This window comes from Passer domesticus, chromosome Z, assembly GCF_036417665.1.
Source record: "Passer domesticus isolate bPasDom1 chromosome Z, bPasDom1.hap1, whole genome shotgun sequence".
In the NCBI taxonomy this organism is placed as follows: Eukaryota; Metazoa; Chordata; class Aves; order Passeriformes; family Passeridae; genus Passer; species Passer domesticus.
The window spans coordinates 136,788-148,937 of record NC_087512.1 but is presented as its reverse complement, the minus strand read 5'-3'; the positions used below and the strand labels follow the sequence as shown (position 1 = coordinate 148,937).

General features: G+C 46.0%; 1 long non-coding RNA gene across 3 annotated transcripts in view; it reads right to left on the bottom strand.

Annotated features, from left to right (window-relative positions):
* Nucleotides 1-12,150, bottom strand: part of LOC135291147 (uncharacterized) — a 58,924-nt gene that overhangs the window by 24,654 nt on the left and 22,120 nt on the right. Inside the window, exon 3 of one of the 3 annotated variants that reach the window (XR_010354016.1) lies at nt 7,626-7,775. The exons of the other annotated variants lie outside the window; for them this stretch is intronic. This is a non-coding gene — a long non-coding RNA (uncharacterized LOC135291147). The remainder of the gene's footprint in view (nt 1-7,625; nt 7,776-12,150) is intronic. 3 annotated transcript variants of the gene reach the window in all.

Below are 12,150 nucleotides of genomic sequence, written 5' to 3'. Positions count from 1 at the left end.
ACAGGAGGGACGGGCACTGCCCGTGACCTTGGAGTGACTCCGGTGACACGGAAGGGAACCTGAGGTGGGACAGGACGGGCACTGCCCGTGACCTCGGAGTGACTCCGGTGACACGGAAGGGAACCTGAGGTGGGACAGGAGGGACGGGCACTGCCCGTGACCTTGGAGTGACTCTGGTGACACGGAAGGGAACCTGAGGTGGGACAGGAGGGACAGGCACTGCCCGTGACCTCGGAGTGACTCCGGTGACACGGAAGGGAACCTGAGGTGGGACAGGAGGGACGGGCACTGCCCGTGACCTCGGAGTGACTCCGGTGACACGGAAGGGAACCTGAGGTGGGACAGGAGGGACGGGCACTGCCCGTGACCTTGGAGTGACTCCGGTGACACGGAAGGGAACCTGAGGTGGGACAGGAGGGACGGGCACTGCCCGTGACCTCGGAGTGACTCCGGTGACATGGAGTCCATGCATGGAAGTGAAATGCTCAGGAAAGGCTTCCTCCTCCTCCTCTGTGATGCAGGGTAGACGCTTCTCCTCCTCGTTCCAAGCAGAAGGCAGCCATGGTGACTTGGCAGGAGCTGGAGATCCGCCTTTGGAGCATGAATCAGCCCCGTCATTTGTGAGCACAGGAACATTTTGGGAGGATTTATGGCTGTCGCAGAGCCTGCTAAAGGCTCCTGATAAAAGGGTTGCAGTTTACAGGCCTGGAAAATTGGAATGAATTCCCTGCTGGGATGCTGCCCGTGGGCCGGGAGAGCTGGAAAAGCAGCTCCAAGGGATGGAGATGGGGCTGCCTGTGCTGAACCATCCGTGGCTGGCCTGACAGGAGCTCTTAACCCTGACCCAAGGCAGGGAGAAAATTTGGAATAGTTTTATGTGAGTTTTGTTTCCATCCAGGATCTCTGACCAGTCAGGAAAATCCTTTCCCAGATATTTATTTTTCCTTGTTGAAAGTTAATATTTCACGATGTCCGCAGAGTTCTGCTGTCCACAATTCCAGTATAAACCCAGCTCAGGCTGAATTCGGGGATATTCCCATCCAATGAACCTCCTGATCAAAGCCCAAGTGATGAAATCCCAAAATATTGTTCCCAAGCAACTTAAAATTCAAGAATTGCTCTTAAACCTGCCACGGAATCTGTCCCACACCTGGGAAAGGCTGCTGGGCTCCTGAGGATATCCCAGGAAGTTCAAGCTCAAAAAGCAAAGGAAAATTTCTCAAGTTTGAAATGAGGATCTTAATACACTGGACAAAAACCTAAGAAGTTTGGGAAAAAAAATAAGTAAGAAGCTTGAACAAAAAGTAAGTTTGTAGAATGAAACCGAGGAAGTTCGCACCAAGAAATTAAGGAAGATTGGAAAACAAGAATTTTGCTCAAAAAATTAAGAAGTTTGTCACAAAAAAATTAAGAAGTTTGCCACAAAATTACGAAGTTTGCTGCAAAAGCCTCTCAAGCGAGAGCCCAGAATCTTGCGCAGGGAGGAGCTGCACAAAAGCAGCTCCCTGAACATGTTTTGCCTTTCCCAAAGCTGTTCCCTAAATGTCACTTTTATCGCCTTCTCTCCCAGCCTTTATGACCATATGTGTTTTTATGATATTCACAACATGCTTGTGCCACACAAGATGCAAATGCAATTTCCTGCTGGAGCGGCTCAATATGCACGGCAACAGCTGAGGGACACAAAGGAAGGAGAGGGGCTGGGCTGGGGGGAACACCTCGCGCCCAGGTGTCCCCCAGCCTTCCTCAGGGCATCCTCCTCCTCCTCATGGTGGCATCAGCAAGCTTGGAGCCCAGCCTGTGCCCTGAGTGCATGTCCAGGCCCTCCTTGGACACCTCCAAGGAACCCAAATCTGCCTGTGTCCTGTCGGAATTTCACCTTTTTCCTTCCTCGGACACCTCCAAGGAACCCAAATTGTGTCCTGTCAGAATTTCACCTTTTTCCTTCCTTGGACACCTCCAAGGAACCCAAATTGTGTCCTGTTGGAATTTCACCTTTTTCCTTCCTTGGACACCTCCAAGGAACCCAAATTGTGTCCTGTCGGAATTTCACCTTTTTCCTTCCTTGGACACCTCCAAGGAACCCAAATTGTGTCCTGTTGGAATTTCACCTTTTTCATTCCTCGGACACCTCCAAGGAACCCAAATTGTGTCCTGTCGGAATTTCACCTTTTTCATTCCTCGGACACCTCCAAGGAACCCAAATTGTGTCCTGTCGGAATTTCACCTTTTTCCTTCCTTGGACACCTCCAAGGAATCCAAATTGTGTCCTGTTGGAATTTCACCTTTTTTCTTCCTTGGACACCTCCAAGGAATCCAAATTCCTTCCTGTTTGCTTGTGTCCTGTCAAAATTGCACCTTTTTCCTTCCTTGGACACCTCCAAGAATCCAAATTCTTTCCTGTTTGCTCATGTTCTATCAAAATTGCACCTTTTTCCTTCCTTGGGCACTTCCAAGGATCCAAATTCCTTCCTGTTTGCTCGTGTCCTGTCAGAATTTCACCTTTTTCCACGAGGAGGGTCTGGATTGTTCAGTGCTTCTCCTGTTACAGCTCCAGAGAGCTGAGGCGGTAAATTCCATCCTGGGATTGATAACAGCGGCTCAGGAAATCGAAAACATCAGAGAAGGAATCATGAAAACCAGAGCAGAGCATCCAAAAATAGGAAGAGCAAGGGAAATCCCATTTCCTGTGCAATTTGAAACACATTGGGGTTGGTTTTTCCAGCTGGGAGCAAGTGTGGCAGTGCCTCCCCGGCAGTTTGGGTTCATCGTGGCGGCAAAAACGGCAAAAAAGACATCCTTGTCCTTAAAATATTCCTCCCTGGGCTCCCAGCCTGACACGTGTAGAGGCTGGGAGGGAAATTCTTCCGGGCTGCAGCCGCCTGCTCTTGGCCCGGCTAGGAATCGCTCACGGAATAATCCACGGCCGTGAATTATTTGGAATAATCAATGGCCACAAATTATTTGGAATAATCAATGGCCATTAATTACTTGGAATAATCAACGGCCATGAATTACTTGGAATAATCAATGGCCATTAATTACTTGGAATAACCAACAGCCATGAATTATTTGGAATATTCAACGGCCATGAATTACTTGGAATAATCCACGGCCATGAATTATTTGGAATAATCCATGGCCATGTATTATTTGGAATAATCAATGGCCATGAACTATTTGGAATAATCAATGACCATGAATTATTTGGAATAATCAATGGCCGTGAATTATTTGGAATAATCAATGGCCATAAATTACTTAGAATAAAATCAACGGCCATGAATTATTTGGAATATTCAACGGCCATGAATTACTTGGAATAATCAACGGCCATGAATTATTTGGAATAATCCATGGCCATGTATTATTTGGAATAATCAATGGCCATGAACTATTTGGAATAATCAATGACCATGAATTATTTGGAATAATCAATGGCCGTGAATTATTTGGAATAACCAATGGCCATAAATTACTTAGAATAAAATCAACGGCTATGAATTATTTGGAATATTCAACGGCCATGAATTATTTGGAATATTCAACGGCCATGAATTATTTGGAATAATCAACAGCCATGAACTATTTGGAATATTCAACGGCCATGAATTATTTGGAATATTCAACGGCCATGAACTATTTGGAATAATCAACGGCCATGAATTATTTGGAATAAACAACGGCCGTGAACTATTTGGAATAATTAACAGCCATTAATTATTTGGAATAATCAACGGCCATGAATTATTTATGGCTTCCTGGTGTACAATTCCCACCTTGTGCTGCCTTTTTACCTCGCTCCTGTCCTGGGTTCCTGCTCCTGCTGGGGGTGTGCAGTGAATTTGTGAGGTTGGGATGAACATTCCTGCCCTGCCCTCTCCCGCCAAGGGAAGGACGGATGAATCCCGGCAGAAATTCATCCCCGAGAGGTGCTGATGGAGCCGCTGGTGGGGTTCAAAGTGATCCCCGTTTATAAAGCAGATTTGGAATCCCTGGGATGATCCCGGTGTAGATCCAGCTTGGTTATCAGTGGGATCCTGCACTCCAACCCCATTGCCCCACTGGGAAATAATGTGAGTTTATGGATTTCTACTCGGAAAAGGGAATTTGTTTGAAAATGTAAAAAGTTCTGAGTCAAACACAGCAAATTAATTGAATTTGACTGAAATAATGGGGAATCCCAGAGGGATGAGGCCTGACAATTAACTGGGAGGGGAGGAGCTGTTCCAGTGGGGCTGTGAGGGAGGAATTTGGGCCGAGCTGGAGGAGAATCCCCCCCGGATAATCCACAGCAGGATTTTCCCTTGTCCTCATTTAGGAGCTTTTGTGCCTCTTCCCAAGGAAGAGCAGAACAAGAGGATTAAGGGAAGAACTCCCAGAAAATCCCAGCGAACAACCCCCATCTAATTGATCACGGCATTAATTGCCCCTGATCTCTGGCAGCCTGCTGGGAGATTCCTAATCAAATTCCAACTCATTCCCAGCGATCTGACACTGCCGAGGCTCTGGCTCTGCTTTAGGGAGCGGGGGGATATGGAAGGAGTTTGGAAAAATCATGGCTGGGCTGGGCTGGGCTTGGTTGAGCTGGGCTGGGCTGGGCTTGGTTGAACTGGGCTGAACTGGGCTAGGCTGGGCTGGCAATGGGAACGAGAGTCACAGATCAAATCCTGCACTGGGCTGGGCTGGGCTAGGCTGGAAATGGGAACAGGAGTCACAGATCAAATCCTGCACTGGGCTGAACTGGGCTAGACTGGGCTGGGCCGGGCTGAACTGGGCTGGACTGGGCTGGAAATGGGAACGAGAGTCGCAGATCAAATCCTGCACTGGGCTGGGCTGGGCTAGGCTGAACTGGGCTGGGCTGGACTGGGCCGGGCTGAACTGGGCTGGAAATGGGAACGAGAGTTGCAGATCAAATCCTGCACTGGGCTGGGCTGGGCTAGGCTGGAAATGGGAACAGGAGTCACAGATCAAATCCTGCACTGGGCTGGGTTGAGCTGGGCTGGGCTGGGCTGGGCTGGGCTGGGCTGGGCTGGGCTGGGCCGGGCTGAACTGGGCTGGACTAGGCTGGAAATGGGAACGAGAGTCGCAGATCAAATCCTGCACTGGGCTGAACTGGGTTGAACTGGGCTGGAAATGGGAACGAGTCACAGATCAAATCCTGCACTGGGCTGGACTGGGCTGGAAATGGGAACGAGAGTCACAGATCAAATCCCGCACTGGGCTGGACTGGGTTGAACTGGGCTGGAAATGGGAACAAGAGTCACAGATCAAATCCTGCATTGGGCTGGGCTGAGTTGAGCTGGGCTGGGCTGGGCTGGACTGGGCTGGAAATGGGAACGAGAGTCACAGATCAAATCCTGCACTGGGCTGAGCTGAACTGGGCTGGGCTGGAAATGGGAAAGAGAGTCACAGATCAAATCCTGCACTGGGCTGGGCTGGGTTGAGCTGGGCTGAACTGGGCTGGACTGGGCTGGAAATGGGAACGAGAGTCACAGATCAAATCCTGGGCTGGGCTGAACTGGGCTAGGCTGCGTTTGCAGCCCTCGCCCAGCAGGCAGCAACATCCGCCCCAAGCTGCTCCGAGGCACTTGCAGCCCTGCTGGATTTGGGAATTTGGGAATTTCGGGGCTGCTCATCCCTCGTGAGTGGAGTTCAGGGTGGAACTGGGAGTGTTTTTACCTCCCAGCTCGCGTGGAGCCCGTCCAACATCCCCGGTGAGAGCGGAGCAGGGGATGTGTCTTCATCTGGGCTGAATCAGGGCCTGATGGATTTCATCCCCCTCCTCAGCCAGGTGCTGCCCTTTGACCCCAGGCTGTGAAAAGCTCCCAAGGTTTCAGGTTCTGTGTGTTTGGAGAACTCCAATAAAATGTGCTTTATTGATTCTAATTAAATCTTTTTTTTTTTTTCCTGAGGTGGAGCAGATCCCAGTTAACTTTAATTTAGGGCTGACATTTACCTGCTGCTGGAGGAGGGGGAATTCCAAGTGGACAATTCATTGCAATTTGAGGGAAAAAAAAAATCCCTGAAATGCCAGAAAAGTGCATATTTAACATTTGCAGTAATTAAGTGATTTTAATTTAATAATAAATCCCTCTTGTCTCTATTTCCCCTCATCCCTCACTCCTGGCCTGGCACGGGGGACTGAACTGCACTAATTCCTCCTTTTTCCAGTGTAAATAAACTTTCATTCCTTTTTCCAACCAGGCAGCACCTTCAGAATTTCACTTTTTTCCTCAAGAAATCCTTCATTTGGAGTTGATTTTTTTTTTTTTTTTCCCAGCAACAAGTTTTTTTCCTTCTATCCAGCAAAACAACTCCTGCACCTGGTCCAGGTGGGAATTCCATCTGGAATGGTTTTTATGGCAACACAAAGAAAATTCTGCCATAACCCCCCTGGCTGCCCTCAGACCTCCCTGGTCAGGTTTATCCTGGCAAAGCTCAGCCTTTCCCTGCTCAGCTTTGTCCTACAAACATTCCCATCTTTCATTCTCCCAGGTTTGCCCAAATCCCTGCTGTGTGACAATACCCAGCAATTTAGGATTGTATTTTCCCCTCTGATATGAAATTCTGCCTTTTGTGCAAATAAAACTCTGTAAAAAATTGCATTATTCCTATTTTAAAGCATATTTCCATTTGGAAACCCGCGGGGTTTGTTCATCTACAACCTCTGCATTTCCAGAAATGCACAAACGCAAATATCCGCGCGACGCCATTTCAACTTTTGTTGACAGAACGAGGTGAAACCACCAAATATTCGGGATGAGATGTGCCTGCCTTCAAGTTCTTCAAGCTGCTTCTCATGTTCCCTGTTCTCCCTGATAAGTTTTGACAGCTCCAAGGCCAGCAAGGGATGAACTGGGGAATGTCCAACCCCCCCAGGGCTCTCCCCACTTGTCGTGCCCTGGGAGATGTCCCAGGATCTTCCCCAGGTTTGATTTAGCTCTGCTGGACTAAGCAAATCATTAATTAGCTTTTATTTACAGTTCCACGGCCCAGGCTATCCGCTAATTGAATTAGGGGATGCCAGTAATTAAAGAAGCCCGAGGAGCAACAAACGGGCGCGTTCCTAAACAATGGACCTGGAGAAGGGGCATCATCACCCGCGTGAAATGATTGCTGATCACCTTTGAGCTCCTTAACTCTTAATTAACGATGGATTTCAGGTGCTGCTGACTTGGTCTTGCTGCTCCTTCCTTGGAGGAGGAGCTTTCCAAGAAGCCGTGGCTCTTTTGGGTCGCAGTTTCGGCGGCCTGGGATATTTGGGGGAAGCTCCGGGGATTTCCAAGCACTGGGAATGGGATTTTTTCAGGCTTTTTTCAGGCTTTTTCAGGATTTTTTCCCTCTAGGGAATTCTGGCAGCCTGGCCAAGGAGTGGGTGCCAGGGAATCTTATTTTTCCCGTGGGGAGCAAAAAAAGAATGAATTCCAGCAGGGAATCATGCTGAGAAAAATGGGAATTCTGCAGCGACATCCCCTGCAGCACCACGGAGTTTCTCAGCACTCATCCAACATTTTACACGGCATTTTCCATTTTAGCCCACTCGTGCAGCTTTTATTTGATTCAAAACTCCTCGCAGAAGGGAATTCCTGCGCTGCAGCAGCAGCTGCTTGAGGTTTATTTACCTGCTTTTCCCCCAGCCAGCTGAACTTCCTGCCCCGTCCTTTTCGGAGCGTGGATCTTTCTGGAACTTGCAGAGCAGAGATCACTTTGGGAGCTTTGCTCTCCCACAATTCCGCGCTTTGCTGGCACGGCATCAAAAGATGACAAACATCCTGCAAGAAGACAGAGGCTTCATTGTTGATGTTTGGAGGGGGGGGATGAGGCACGCTGGGATTTGGGAGAAGCCGTTCCAACCCTCATTGAATCCTGGATTGATTTTGGGAGCGTTTCTCTCTGAATTTCTGCGGAATTGGGCGCAGAATTGCCCATCCCCAGAACGAGTTTCAGTCAATTTTTTTATTTTTTTTTTCCCAGGATTATCCCAAGGGCTCTGCTGCCCGTCCCTTCCTTCCATCCTCAGCATTCCCAGGAACTTTGCAGCCTCCTCATTACCAAAGGTTGTATTTAAGATTCCCATGTCTCCGGCTTAATAACCCCCAAATGAGTCCCGCCGGAATTAGCCGTAATTAAGGACATTGTGAAATACGGCGGGGGCAAAGGGAATTACACCGTGTTACTTTATTAATAATATTCCTTAACGACACTGAAAATTGCTATTAGGCCTGAACATTCCTGCCTGGATATGGAAATAGTCTTTTGCTATGCTAATCTAGCACAATTTTCTTTTCAATGTAAACAAATTATGCTCTATTAATATGCTGTTCTCCTTGCATAGTTAATTATTGTAACAGTAAGGAATAAAATGCTCCGGCTTTCGCTGTTTCGGATGGGAAAAAAAGGGCTCCATAAATACTTTAATAGGGAGCTAATTATGCACAGAATTCCAATGTTGTAATTGCATTCAAATGCTCTTCTGTTCAAATATTGGGAAGCCGGCTAATTGGAGGGAAGCTGGAATTTCAATATTGTGAATCGATGATTTCCTGCTTGCTCCTGTCTCCCTCCACATTTGCCTTTGGGAACATTTTTTGGTGCTCACCACGCATAGCTTGGGGTGGAAAAAAGAGCTTTCAGAGCTTTGAGATGTGAGGATTGATTTGGAAAGAGAACAGGAGGAAGGAGAGAACAGCTGGGGTCAACCTCGTGTCCCAAGGAACAGGAAGGGACAGAAAGGCCTCGAGCTGGGCCGACGGAATTTAGAAAAAAGGAATTTGAGGCTGGAATTTAGAAAAAAGGAATTTTAGGTTGGAATTTAGGGAAAAATCCACCATGAAAAGCCTTTCTGGTGGAGCTGCCATGCCTGGAAGCGTTCAGGAAACACACGGACGGAGAGGATCGATGCTCTTCGAGCTCTTTTCCAACCTCAACAATTCCACGATGATTCCAGACTCTGGAGGAGATGCCACCCCGGAGCGGGAACAGGCAAACAGCTTGTGGCACAAAGCAAAGGAGAGAATTCCAAATGGCTAATCTCCAGCCACCCACACGAGTTTTGTCTCTCTTTAGCACCTTTCCCTGGTTGCTAAGTCTCGCATCCAAAAAACCCGCAGAGGAGACGCTCCAAATTATGCGGCAATGTTGTGTGGAGCAGCTGAAAACAGGCTGGGAGCTCGGAGCTCCTGGTTATCTTTAGGAAACGTTGATTAGCATAAGGAAATGTTGATTAACTTTAGGAAATATTGATTATCTTTAGGAAATGCTCATTGTCTTTAGGAAATGTTGATTGAGTTTAGGAAATGCCAATTGTCTTTAGGAAATGTTGATTGTCTTTAGAAAATGTTGATTATCTTTAGGAAATGCTGATTATCATCTTTAGGAAAATCCTGATTAGGAAAATCCTGATTATCTTTAGGAAATGTTAATTGTCTTTAGGAAATGCTCATTGTCTTTAGGAAATGTTGATTATCTTTAGGAAGTGCTGATTATCTTTAGGAAATATTGATTATCTTAAGGAAAATGTTGATCATCTTTAGGAAAAATGTTGATTATCTTTAGGAAAATCCTGATTATCTTTAGGAAATTCTGATTATCTTTAGGAAATGTTGATTATCTTTAGGAAATGCTGATTATCTTTAGGAAATGTTGATTACCTTTAGGAAATGCTGATTATCTTTAGGAAGTGTTGACGATCGTTAGGAAAATCCTGATTATCTTTAGGAAATCTTGATTATCTTTAGGAAAATGCCAATTGTCTTTAGGAAATGTTGATTATCTTTAGGAAATCCTGATTATCTTTAGGAAAATCCTGATTATCTTTAGGAAATGCTGATTATCTTTAGGAAATTCCAATTATCTTAAGGAAAGTGTTGATTATCTTTAGGAAATGTTGATTATCTTTAGGAAATGTTGATTGTCTTTAGGAAATGTTGATCATCTTTAGGAAAAATGTTGATTATCTTTAGGAAAATCCTGATTATCTTTAGGAAATTCTGATTATCTTTAGGAAATGTTGATTATCTTTAGGAAATGTTGATTAGCTTAAGGAAATTCTGATTATCTTTAGGAAATGCCAATTGTCTTTAGGAAATGTTGATTATCTTTAGGAAAATTCTGATTATCTTTAGGAAATGCTGATTATCTTTAGGAAATTCCAATTATCTTTAGGAAATGTTGACCATCTTTAGGAAATGCCAATTGTCTTTAGGAAGTGTTGATTATCTTTAGGAAATGATGATTATCTTAAGGAAAATTCTGATTATCTTTAGGAAATGTTGATTATCTTAAGGAAAATCCTGATTATCTTCAGGAAATGTTGATCATCTTTAGGAAATGTTGATTATCTTTAGGAAAATCCTGATCATCTTTAGGAAATGTTGATGATTGTTAGGAAAACCCTGATTATCTTTAGGAAATGTTGATTATCATTAGGAAATGCTGATTGTCTTTAGGAAAATCCTGATTAGGAAAATCCTGATTATCTTTAGGAAGTGCTGATTATCTTTAGGAAATTCCAATTATCTTTAGGAAATGTTGATTATCTTTAGGAAATGTTGATTATCTTTAGGAAAATCCTGATCATCTTTAGGAAAATTCTGATTATCTTTAGGAAATACTTCAGCAAACCCGATTCCTTCAATCCCAAATTCCAGCCAAAGAAATCATCTGCTTCAGGGGGAAAAAAAAAAAAAGAACAAATGGGGAATAAAATCCCAAAAAAAAAAAAAAAAAAAAAAAGACATGTTAGATCCCAGCTCCCCTGCCAAAATCCCCAAACAGCTTCCTGGCTTTTTAAGGGAAGAGCATCTGAAATATCTTTGCCGAGTCGTGTCTGTTTGTCTGACAGATGTCTGCAATGTTCTGGGAGCTGGAGTCATGCTCCGAATGTAAATAAGATTACGGGCCTCGCAATGTTCCAGTTCCCTTGGATTTACCTCTGAGAGAAAACTGATTTTTTGTTGGTTTTTTTTTTATTTATTTTTTCTTTCTAGCAGGTTTTTTCTCTCCCCATGCAGGATTAACATTTTTTTTTGCCTTGTCAGTTAAATATCCAGGTTTGTCCTTTAATCCCTGCTTGGAAGGATCCAGCTGTTGAGCCAAGAGGGCGATTTTGGGCTAAAAATAGAATTATTCACCGCAAAGCATCATCTCCTTTTCCCCCTGGAAAGAATCAAGTGGCATTAATGGAGTTTGCTGCAATCCTTGGGGACGTGTCCCTGTGGTGGGAAGGGCAAATCCCATTTTGGGGCCACCAAGGAAGAAATTCGTCATTTTGCCTTTTCCACCCGCTGCAAACCTTCATTCTGGAAATGAATTCACCCAAACTCTTGGAACAAAGCCTTTCTTGAGAGCTCCAACGGGCTCTTCCTGAGGGAACCCAAAATTTTCCCAAATGCTGTCCTCAAGTGGGGCACCAAGATGTTGTGGCCGAGCAGGACATCCCTTCCAGCGGGGATGTGACAGAGCTGCAAAGTCACTCCACAGTCAACACCCTTCACCTCAAACCAACGAGCTCTAATGAGATTCATCTGCAAATCTTGCATGATTAACGATCCCCTCTCAGATCCCATCCGTGGCTTCTTGGAGGGATTTTAGGGCGAGGAGCCGCGCGGCTTTTCCGCGGAGCCGGTGTCACACGGACACCCTCCAGCTGTTCACCAACCGTGTGTCACCGTTATTTACCGACTAACGTGACGATAATTAGGGAATAAAGTGTTGGAAGGAGCTGACGAGGCCACGATGGAACGAGGGCGCTCTCCTGCCTTCGCTGGAGACGCGGGGTGCGGGGATTGCTCGCTCCTTCCGACTCAAAAAAATTCATTTCCAAATGGGTTGCAGGGTTCCCAGCAGATGGGAGAGCACGGAAGTCACGAGCTCTGCCGTTTAACCCTGGCGTTGCCGGCGCCGGGACGGCGAGGCCCAGGCGGGTTTGGTTGTTTTGCAGAGGGCTCCTTTAAAGCCTGAACACCTGTACTTTTACTGCCGCGGCGTCGCAGATGTGTAACCCGAGCTGGAGCTGCTCGGAATTAGAAAAACATGCCTGGCAAAGGAAGGAGGCGTTTGGGAGCAAGGCTTTTATTCCACACATCAAACCTCGATCTTTAAAGAGTTTTCCTCGCGTCACCTTCGGCTCCCGCTGAGCGCTGCTCT